The sequence below is a fragment of the Natrix helvetica genome (genome assembly GCF_964273705.1).
Source record: "Natrix helvetica genome assembly, chromosome: 2".
NCBI lineage: Eukaryota > Metazoa > Chordata > Lepidosauria > Squamata > Natricidae > Natrix > Natrix helvetica.
Genome location: NC_138552.1, coordinates 138,571,753 through 138,582,377, shown reverse-complemented (window position 1 = coordinate 138,582,377; position 10,625 = coordinate 138,571,753). Strand labels below are relative to the sequence as shown.

General features: G+C 44.9%; 1 long non-coding RNA gene across 1 annotated transcript; it reads left to right on the top strand.

Annotated features, from left to right (window-relative positions):
• The first annotated feature begins 3,961 nt into the window (after positions 1 to 3,961).
• Positions 3,962 to 8,379, top strand: LOC309385970. Its single transcript, XR_014174320.1, has 2 exons — positions 3,962 to 4,503; positions 8,240 to 8,379. It is a non-coding gene; the product is annotated as an uncharacterized lncRNA (long non-coding RNA).
• The last annotated feature ends 2,246 nt before the right edge of the window (positions 8,380 to 10,625 follow it).

Genomic DNA, 10,625 nt, shown 5'->3' with positions numbered 1-10,625 from the left:
CTTGCCACAGTTCTTCAGTGAATCACTGCAGTCCTTAAGTGAATCTGGTTTCCCCATTGCCTTTGCTCGTCAGATGGTCGCAAAAGGGGATCACATGACCCCGGGACCCTGCAACTGTCATAAATAAGGATCAGTTGCCAAGTGTCTGAATTTTGATCATGTGACCATGGGGATGCTTCAATGGTCGTAAGTGTGAAAAATGGACCTAAGCAGGGGTGGGATTCAGCCAGTTCGGATCTGTTCAGGCAAACAGGTAGCTCCAACTATCAGCTGAGAGCAAATTGGTTTGCTCTGACGATCAGGTGCGCCCGCCTGCCCTTGCGCTTTACTAACCTATATCCTCTCAGCTGATTAGCGCAGCAGTGCGGATTGCCATGCCTCAGCTGTGTTATTCCCCAAGATGTAATGTGGAAGGTAAATTTTGGTTAAACTGTGCATGCGTGTGAAATACGCGATCACCAAACTGGTTGTTAAACTGCAGGATCCCACCACAGGACCTAAGTCAATTTTTTTATAGTGCCATTGTAACTTTGAACCAGTGTTGGGTATCAAAATTTTTTAGAACCTCTTCTGTAGGCGTGGACTGATTTGAGGAAGTGGCTTCCCAGCCATGTGACTAGGTGGGAGTGTCTTGTCAGCCATGTGACCAAATGGGAGTGGCTTGGCAGTCATGTGACTGGATGGGAGTGGCCAACTTGTAAAATGTGGTGAAACTCACTTAACAACTCTCTTGCTTAGCAACCAAAATGTTGATTCAGAAACTCTGGCATTTGAAACACGCAAGTCTTAAAGCTCTCAAGTTACACGATCCTTGCACCCCTAACCCTTTAGAAAAAAAAAACCCCAGGGGTGTTCAAACTTGACAGCTTTAAGACTTGTGGACTTCAACTCCCATAATTCCTCCTCTCGCTCTTCATCTTGATGATGTGCGGATGGGTGGGGGAAGGGAGCTGAAACTGGTTCTAAACAGCACTGTAGATTTGTGGAACCTCTTCTATAGAAGTGGTTAGAACTGGCAGGAACCCACCCCTGCTTTAAACGGTCACTAAATGAACTGTTGTAAGTCGAAGACTACCTGTAGGCAGGATGAAATGCCCTGATTGGGACATAGACTTGCAAAAAGTTCTCAAGTTTAAAGGCTTTTCTTCACCTGCCCAAACCTGCAAAGTGTCATGTAGATGCTGAGGAGCCTCTTGCCTAGTTCAGATATCTGGGAACAGGCATATCTGTCTTTTGATGAGAGAACATACAAAGGGCAGATCTGTTAGTTAATGGCGGAGACTATTGGAAATTGTTGGACATTCATTGCTCATGTTGTGTTTATGCTGTGTGGACCGGAGGTGTTTCGGAATTGAGGCCCAGTTGGAAGAAGAATCTGTAGCTGAGGACTCAGAATGAGCAAGCAAGATCTGAAAGTGAGGCCTGCAGAGTGGACTGGCTGATTGGAAATCCTGTTGCTTTTGGAGAGGATAGACTAGGGCATTAGCAAGGGTAGCTTGACCAAGTCTCGGCATTCTGAGAAGTTCAGGAAAGAGTTATTCTCATTCCTTCCTCCTCTCTAAACTCAAAGCCAGCCTGAGCAGTGAAAAAAACTGAAGCTGCCTAATAAAAATGGGGATATCCAAGTTTTGATAAGAAACATCTGTGGAATAAGGGAGGGAGCAAACAATACAATTTTAAAAACCCTATGAAAAGTTCCAAATAGAAATGTCTGAATAGTTTATTAAACTTAGACTACCATATATCTTAGAAATAAGAAGAAAAACATTACCTGAAAAGCACTATAACAGTAACTACCGTGTATTCCCTGAAAATAAGACAGGGTCTTATTTTCTTTTGACCTCCAAAATAAGCACTTGGTCTTATTTTCGGAGAGGTCTTATTATTTTTGAGGTGCAGGAGGCAGCGAGCGTGGTCCCCTGATGCCTGCTGCTGTGTTGCAATATTTTCGGAGAGGGCTTATTTTGGGGGGGAGGGCTAATTTTAGCACATGCGCTCAAAAGCCCAATTGGGCTTATTATCTGGGGAGGCCTTATTTTCAGGGAAACAGGGTAGCACTGTAATTTAAAGAACAGTGTCTCCGAGTGTGAATAGTTCTTGTCCTTTTTCCTACTCTTCTTTCATGTGCTTTTAAGAAATACATGGCAAAATCATAGATGGGGAATTGGAAGGAAGGACCCCAACAATTATGTTTTGCTGTAGAATATACATCTAAAACAATAACTATGTTAGGTAATAGCACCTAGTCAACCTTGGCTGATCTGAAAAAAGAAAGAGCAGTTTGTTAGAGTATGAATAGGAGACCAGAAAATCTATACAAAACCAAAAAAATTGGGGGGAAAACCCATCCTAGAATAAAAACAAAGCAAACATCAAATCGTTTCTTTATTGTGCCCAGAAAAGCTACATAGACACAAACATAAAAGGACATAGAATTCAGCTCAGTTTTAAGCAGACCTTATTTAAAAAAAGAAAGAAAACAACTCCATTATTTCTTCACACAAGTTGACTTATTTTTAATAGTTTTGATATTCAAGTCAAGGTGCTGAAAAGGTCATTGGATTTCTAGAAAAGGAAATATATATATATATATATATATATATAAGTACAATTTCTGTCTCTCCAGGAAAAAAAACGTATGCAATCAGACATCCTCCTGATGGCCAGAAGTCTTTACAGCAGAATTTGGCAATTCAATATCAAAGAGGGATAACTCATTTTTTAAAATGTTAGAAATTTCTTCATAAGCCGGGCCTAGTTGAAAACAAAGTGCCTCTTTTGAATCAATCTCAACTTCTGCTGACTTTGAAGATATGTCCAAACAAATGTCTTAATAATAACACAGAAGTAATTTGTCATTGCTTTCCACTGGAACTTTTTTTTTTTTGGTTTGAGTGAGTGCAATCTGGGCTCCAGTGGTCCCAATCAAGTTCTAATCAAACCTGACTTCTTAGTCCAAATAGTTTAAATTTAGCCCCTGTTGCTACCAGCACTGTTAGCGTTTCACTTGCTTTAACCATCATGTTTGTAACTACTCCCATTCTCCATTTTCTTACCCTCAACCCTCCTTAATGGTAATACAGTATAACCTTTTAGTCACTGATAGTTTTGAGCTGATCAAATGACATTATCAGAGGAAAACAGTTTGTACATTACCTAATGCTGTATAGATGAGATAATGGACTGCAATCCCAGAACTGCTGCCCAGCATGTCCTAAAGGTGCTTTTTCAAGAGGCAACTGGACTTTCTGGTTTTTCTTTGAAGACGTTTTGCTTCTCATCCAAGAAGCTTCTTCAGCTCTGATTGGATGGTGGGGAATGGAAGGATTTATACCCCTTGCACACAGTATAAATCCTTCCATTCACCTCCATCCAGTAAGAGTGAAGAAGCTTCTTGGATGAGAAGCAAAACATCTTCAAAGAAAAACCAGAAAGTCCAGTTGCCTCTTGAAAAAGCACCTTTGAGACAACCATGACCAGGATGACTGAGAATCTCCATAGACTGCCAGCCAACATGGCTTTGGACAGAAACTCTTGGAAGGATAATTGGTTAAGCAAATGTGCCCAACATATTCAGATGTTAGACTAAGCATCCATTATTCCTGTTTATTAGCCATACTCTTGGGGCGATGGGATGTGTAGTGATGAGCTGGCTGCTAAAGCAAGGTCATGGCACACACTTGAAAGTAAATCAGGAAGAGTGTAATTGGGGTGTGTGGTCTGTCTGTCTCACAAGAACAAAGAATGCTTATCAACACGAAATATGCACGTGTAAAGCTTGTAGCAATTATGGGTAATTAGAAAGTTGATATAAGTAACAAGAATTAGACAACTTGCAGACCTCAGCTAAAAGTTAGCAATGGAGATGGTCTGCAGCAAATGAAATGTCTATTAGATACCCCCTGGGGCATTCATTAGCCAAGACTTAGGAATGGGACAGCTATAGACCAATATAACAAATTGTAGAATTATTGCTAAAATGTTTATTAGAGGATATTTCTTATTATTTCACATTGTCCCGCCTTCTCCTTTAGTGAAAATGTATAAAGCTTACTTAATCCTTTGTTCTTGGTTCTTGGCCTTTTGACCAGGAACCCTTTTCCTTGGAGTACTCCAATAAAAAGCAATCAGAAAACCTGCACCTCGTGTTTGGCATCCATCATTGGCTTCGGCACCAGGCTCAGACCCGAATTGGGGACAAAAATCTGGGGGCTTGTTCTGGGATTCCACGCCTGGATTCAATTGGAAGGCACCAAAGACTACCAGAGGAGGGCCCCTGGACGGGTAAGACTTAGTGGCTGAAAGATGTGTGATTGCTCTGAAATGAAACTCCCGGTCGGTGACCAGGACTGTGTGTTTCTGCACTGCCAACAGCCCTCAAAGCTCATGAGTCTTTTGACAGTGATTGAGTACTCTGAAAAGCAAGGGGTAATGCAGAGATCCACATGTCCCACTGATGCAAAGAGTGGGTTGACTGAATGCTATGAGCCACTGTCTAAATCAGTGGTTCCCAAAGGGGGTGGTACCACCCTCTGAGGGGGGTGGGATGGCTCAGGGGGGCTCTAAGAGGCAAGGGGGGGCGGCAGAGGAGTGCTGGAGGTGGCCCCCTCTAGCGAGCCATTTAGAACCAGTTCGCTCACTCACCCCCGCCCATCCGGAAGCTGCTTGATCACTCGCTCCCCCCGCCCATCTGCACCATGCTAGCCCTGCTCACCGCTCACTGATTGGCTGGCTCACCAATCGCCCTGCCCTATCTAAACCCAGTTACCTTTTTTTCTGCTTGGCTTTCTATAGATAGGGCTCTTAGAGGTGGGCGGGACGATTGGTGAGCCAGCCAATCAGTGAGCGGTGGGCAGGGCTAGCATAGTGCAGACGGGCGGTGGGAGCGAGCGATCAAAGGGAGGCCCCTTTGCCTCCCTTAACTCCCACTTTGTCTTGATGAGGTCACCGCAGCTGCCGGGCTTGGATGGACGGAGGTAGCCAGAGCGGCGGGGCAGCCCAGGTGGGTGGGCGAGCGAGCGAGCTGCCTGATCCTCCATTGCTAACCTGCTTGCCCACCCGGGCTGCTCTGGCTACCTCCATCTGTCCGCGCCCGGCAGCTGCAGCGACCTCATCAAGACAAAGTGGGAGCGAAGGGAGGCGAAGGGGCCTCAGTGCCTGCCTGATCCTCCTTCGCACGCTCGCTATTTTGCCTGCATTGGGCGCCTCGGCAGAAACCCTTTGCTGGCGGCCAGACCTCCCCTCCCTGGGGAGATGGGTGGTAGTTTGCGTGGTGCGGTCCCCCTGCCATCCCCACCCCCGCCTCTGTGCTTGCAGGTGGCCATGCAGCCCTGTGCTATAAGCAAGCCAGGGATCCTTGCAAGGCTGCTGAATCCTAAGGGAGTTGCAAATGGGACCAACATTTGAAAAACAGGTGAAATTCTTTCTGGAGACCAGAAGCAAACACACACACACACACACAGCAAAAGTGTCTGATTTTGAATATAATCTTCCCTAGTGCTTGGGGAAAAAATAGAGGAACATTTGGATATACATTTTGAATTAACTTGGGAAGAAAATTGCTAAAATCACTTTTAGCTGTGTTCTGCATTAAGGATTCATGCAATAGCATTTCTTGTTGAATTAGCAGAGTAATATTTACAACAGCCAGCTAAAATAGTTTTATCTGTCTTATAATGTGTGTGGGTAGAGGACTTAGGCATAAGTGCAATGTTTGCCTGTGATTATATAATAAATTCAAAGCTTATACATTTGAATTAGATGTTTTTCAATTCATGTTTAACCTATACTTGATATACTTGTATTCAATACATAAGGTGTTAATTACATCAATGGAAGAGATTGGAAACTGCATTAGTGATATATATGTCAATGCATTGATTTGTACTAAAAATGTTTAGCTTTAAGAAGTTATAAGGAATCACAAATATGATTGTGGAAAATGTAATGTAGTTGTGGATGACCCTTTGCATGAGTTTTATTGGGAAAAATAAATAAATAAATAAATAAATAATAATAATAATAATAATAATAATAATAATAATAATAATAGAAAATGATTCCCCAAAGAGGTAAAAGGCTACATTTTGCTAGAGTTATTCTTTGCTTCCAAACTGTTGAGAAAGGGGATTGAACTCCATTGTCTATATTTCCCTTTCCATCCTCATGGTTCTTTAGTGGAAGTTATAACCCAAGAACATATAGATCTGTTAAAATGTTCCCATTCTCACTTTCCATATTGGGAATCCCTAGGTACCATGCAATAATCTCATCAAATAATTCAGGGGTGGCGAACAAGTTCGACAAAAAGAGCCAAAATTTTAAACTGTGAGAGTCAGAGAGCCACACCACGCAGTGACCTGCCAAAACAGACCCGGAAGCAATGTTCCCTCTAATTTTTTTTCGATGTGAGCAGAAAAGTATAGTGTTTGAGCGGCACATTTTCATGCCTGAGCACCCGAATTTTTTTCACAGATGTCACCTAAGACAACAACGAAATCAGTATTATTTGAAACTCAAAGTTATGTTTCTTCAAGGTACCCGCTTAATTCAAAGTGTTATATAATATCAGTATCACTTAACAACACTCCTGCTTAGCAACCAAAATGTTGGCTCAGAAACTCTGGCATTTGAAGCACGCAACTCTTAAAGCTGTCAAGTTACAAGACCCTTGCACCCCTAACCCTTTAGGGAAAAAAACCCCCAGGGGTCTTCAAACCTGACAGCTTTAACACTTGTGGACTTCAACTCCCAGAATTCCTCCTCCAGTCATGTTGCAGCGACGTCATCTGCGTGGATCTGCTCCATCTTTGCTTTCTTCATTGTGGGCAGGGCTTCTGCTGAAGATGCCGACGAGTACGAGTTGCCACCAGAATAACTGCTGCTACCTCCTCCTCCTCCTCCTCCAACAGAATCACCAGATTTGCTCCTGAGCTCAGCGCTGGGTTACCTCTGCCCCCTCCTCCGTGCTTTTGAGGAGCCATGAGGCTTTTTTCCCCCTGCTCCCCCCGCCTTCCTACTGTCTCCTGCAGCCTCATGGCTCCTCAAAAGCACGGCGGAGGAGGAGGAGGGGGCAGGGGTAACCCAGCGCTGACTGAGCTCAGCTGCTCCGAGCAGAGGGGAGGCGCCGCTGCCACGCGCGGAGATGCCGGCAGGAGCTTTGGCGGCTTCATCTCAGCCGCAGCGCCGGGCGGCAAATCCGGCAGTGCTGCCTGTTAGAGGAGGATGAGGAGGAGGTGGCAGCAGTTCTTCCGGTGGCGGTGGGGGCTTTGGAGCTTCACAACTAGCCTCAGTCACCCCGTGCTCCTCAAAGCAAGTCTGGGGAAGTCCTTTGCAGGCGCGGCCCGTTCTAGCTGCCTGCAAAGGACCTCCCCAGCTTCCGAAAGGGAGCGAGCGATCCGAGCCACAGTATACTAAATAATGATAAGAGGCAAAGAGCCTCATTTATTTTGGCCGGGAGCCGCATGCGGCTCGCGAGCCGCGTGTTCGCCACCCCTGAAATAATTCAAGCAAATGTTGGTGACATTGAGCTGAAGCCAAAGTTCAAGAAATCGTACCAAGAGTTTTGGTTACAGAAAGAAATTTCTGATCGCTATCCTGCACTATGGACATTGGTTAAGAAGCTTGTTGCATTTCCAACATCATATTTGGCTTCAGTGTGGTCATCCAACCTCTCTCCAAGCAAAGAAATCGACTCCAGATTACTGAACGTGGTGATTTAAGACTCCTGCTAAATGACTTAAAACCAGACATTTGGAAACTGGTATCACTTTATCAAGCCCATCCATTACATTAAGAATTTACTGAACAGTGAAGTAGTTACTAAATTTTACTTAGTTTACTATGTTAAGGTTCTTGATAAACGACTATCAGACTTTGAAAACCTGGTATCACTGGATCATGTTCAACAATTTTGTTGAATTAAAATTAACTACAAAGGTTTTTAAATTGGATTTTGAATAAATGTGCAATTAATTGTTAGAGTTTTGAATTTTACTGTTACTATCTTCCTTCCGTCGTGCAAACCGCCCAGTCACATGACTCCCCCCAGCCACGCCCACCAAGCCACCCCCACAGAACCGGTCGTAAAAAAATTTGAATTCCACCACTGGGTGGGGGGCACTGAGGATCAGTTTGTAGCACCAAGGGGGCGGTGGACTGAAAAAGTTTGGGAACCACTGGTCTAAATGAACGTCCAGCCTCGGTAAGATCCTTGGTGACTTCTTAATTGAACTCAAAGGCTGAAGCCCTGAAGAAAAGCGAGGAGCAGGAACCGGTGGAGGAACAGAAAGAGGCAAAATGTGGAGGAAAGGTAAGGACTGGACAGGAGACGTCCCAGGGGATAAGGGGTATCCGCCTGAGATCCAGCCCTAAGTAAAAGGCAAACAAAGGCAAAGACCAGACAGGAGACGTCCCAGTGGATTAGAGGAATCCACCTGAGATCCAGCTTTGAAATGGGAAACTGGTAGCAAAAAGGCATTCAGTCCAGGAGCGACAGAGTTGCCAAAAGGGAAGCTGACCAAAGATTTGCCGATGGGTTGTATTTTGCCTCAATCTGAGATATTAAGAGGATTAGATATAGGGATCAAAGGCAGCCTTTTTCTCATTATTGTTTGTCTGTCTGGCCTCAACTTCCCTTGGACAATCCAGGTGATTTTTGGCCATTTCAGGGACCTCATAATATTGAGCTACTAAAAGCAATATTGCAGAAACAAAAGATTCAGGCAGATACAGTATTTGAGTTTATTTGTGAGACTTGTTAATAGTCCATTTCTGTTACAAGAGGGTGGAGGTAGTGTATATGTGTTTCTATGTTGTGTCATTTCCAAGACTTGGGAGAGGAGTAAGACCCTCTAATAACAATAACCAAAAAGGCCTTATTATTATTTATTATTTTACTTTAAAAAAAGGGATTTGGAAAAAAAAAGGAGTTTATTGGCTTGTGAAAGCTCCCTAAAATAATGATAATAATGATCGGTTTGCCTGGAAAAAGTATGAAAGGAAATATTTGTATGTGGATTTTTTATGCAAGCAGTTTGAATGGAGGATAAATATATGTATGCTGATGTGTAAATGCTTGTGTGTGTTGAGTCCCTATCCACAGACTGTGAAAGGGGTTAATTATTTTGATTCCCTTTCTTATAAAGAAACCCAGTGCTCCTCCGGTTAAACTGGAGGACTCCGAGACTGGTCTGCCACCAGGGACATGCGGTCAGGGGAGGCAGGGGCGGCAAAGCCTCACCCCTCTCATCATGAAAAGAAAAGAAAAAGGGAAAAGGGAAAAGGCAAATGTGGTCCGATTCCCTGCCTTCCTGAGTCAACATGAAGGGGACCGCAGAGCGCGCTCTGCTGGCTCGCGCTCCGCGGTCCCCTTCATGTTGACTCAGGAAGGCAGGGAATGGGACCATGTGTGCAGGAGGAGCGCGCTCCGCGGTCCCGCAGCTTGCGCTCCGCGGTCCCCCTCATGTTGACTCAGGAAGGCGGGGAATGGGACCATGTGTGCAGGAGGAGTGCGCTCCGCGGTCCCGCAGCTTGCGCTCTGCGGTCCCCTTCATGTTGACTCAGGAAGGCGGGGAATGGGACCATGTGTGCAGAAGGAGCGCGCTCCGCGGTCCCGCAGCTTGCGCTCCGCGGTCCCCTTCATGTTGACTCAGGAAGGCGGGGAATGGACCACGTGTGCAGGAGGCTGAGGCTGCCTCAGCCTCCTGCACACGTGGTCCCATTCCCCGCCTTCCTGATGACGTCATCAGCCTCACCAGCCATAAATCTCACCGCATGTCACTGTCTCCCACCCCCTGCTTACTAATGGAATGGGACACCCCAGACAAGGAGATCTCAGAGGAGGGGAAAGGCTGAAGAACAATGTAATCAAACAGCGAGTGACTCTCGTGACATCCAATCGCATTCAAGACTAAAACCAGAGATGCAGTCTCACTCCGAGAAAATATGGTGGTAGGAGGATGAAATAGATTCTGTCGAGTGCTAGTTTACATACCATTTTCTGCTTCTGACCTTTATAACTGGAAGCAACAAAATCCCAGTTATAGGGAAGACCCAGAGAAAATGCACTCTGTTCTTATCTATTATAAGGATGCGTAGTCCCACTTGGGCAGACATTCAGACATTGATGGATGTCCTTTTAACACCAGAGACTGGTGGGGCGGGGGGGAGTGGAGCTGCAGTTAAAAAGAAGAAGAAGGAGGAGAATGACAGTTGCTGGGAACCCCCCCCCCTCATGGAGCCAGAATGGGATCTGGATGATGATGGGGACAATATGAGGCTACAGAATTCTCAATCTTATATGGAATCCAAAAATGGAGTTCCCTAAATTAAGGCTCTTGCAAAAGTATATGAAATAAGGCAAAAGAAAGATGAGAGTCCCGAGGAGGACTTTTCTTGAAAGGATATACCAGGATTTTAGGTAATACACTGATTTAGATCATGAAACCTCAGATAACCAGGAAATGATAAACATGATTTTTATAGGGAAGTCAGCAGAGGATAGTAGAAGAAAGTTACAGAAAGTAGAAGGAGGTCTGTGGAATGACATTTCAAACTTGGTCCGGTTTCCGGCCCGGCCACAGCATGGAGACGGCTTTGGTCGCGTTGGTGGATGATCTCTGGAG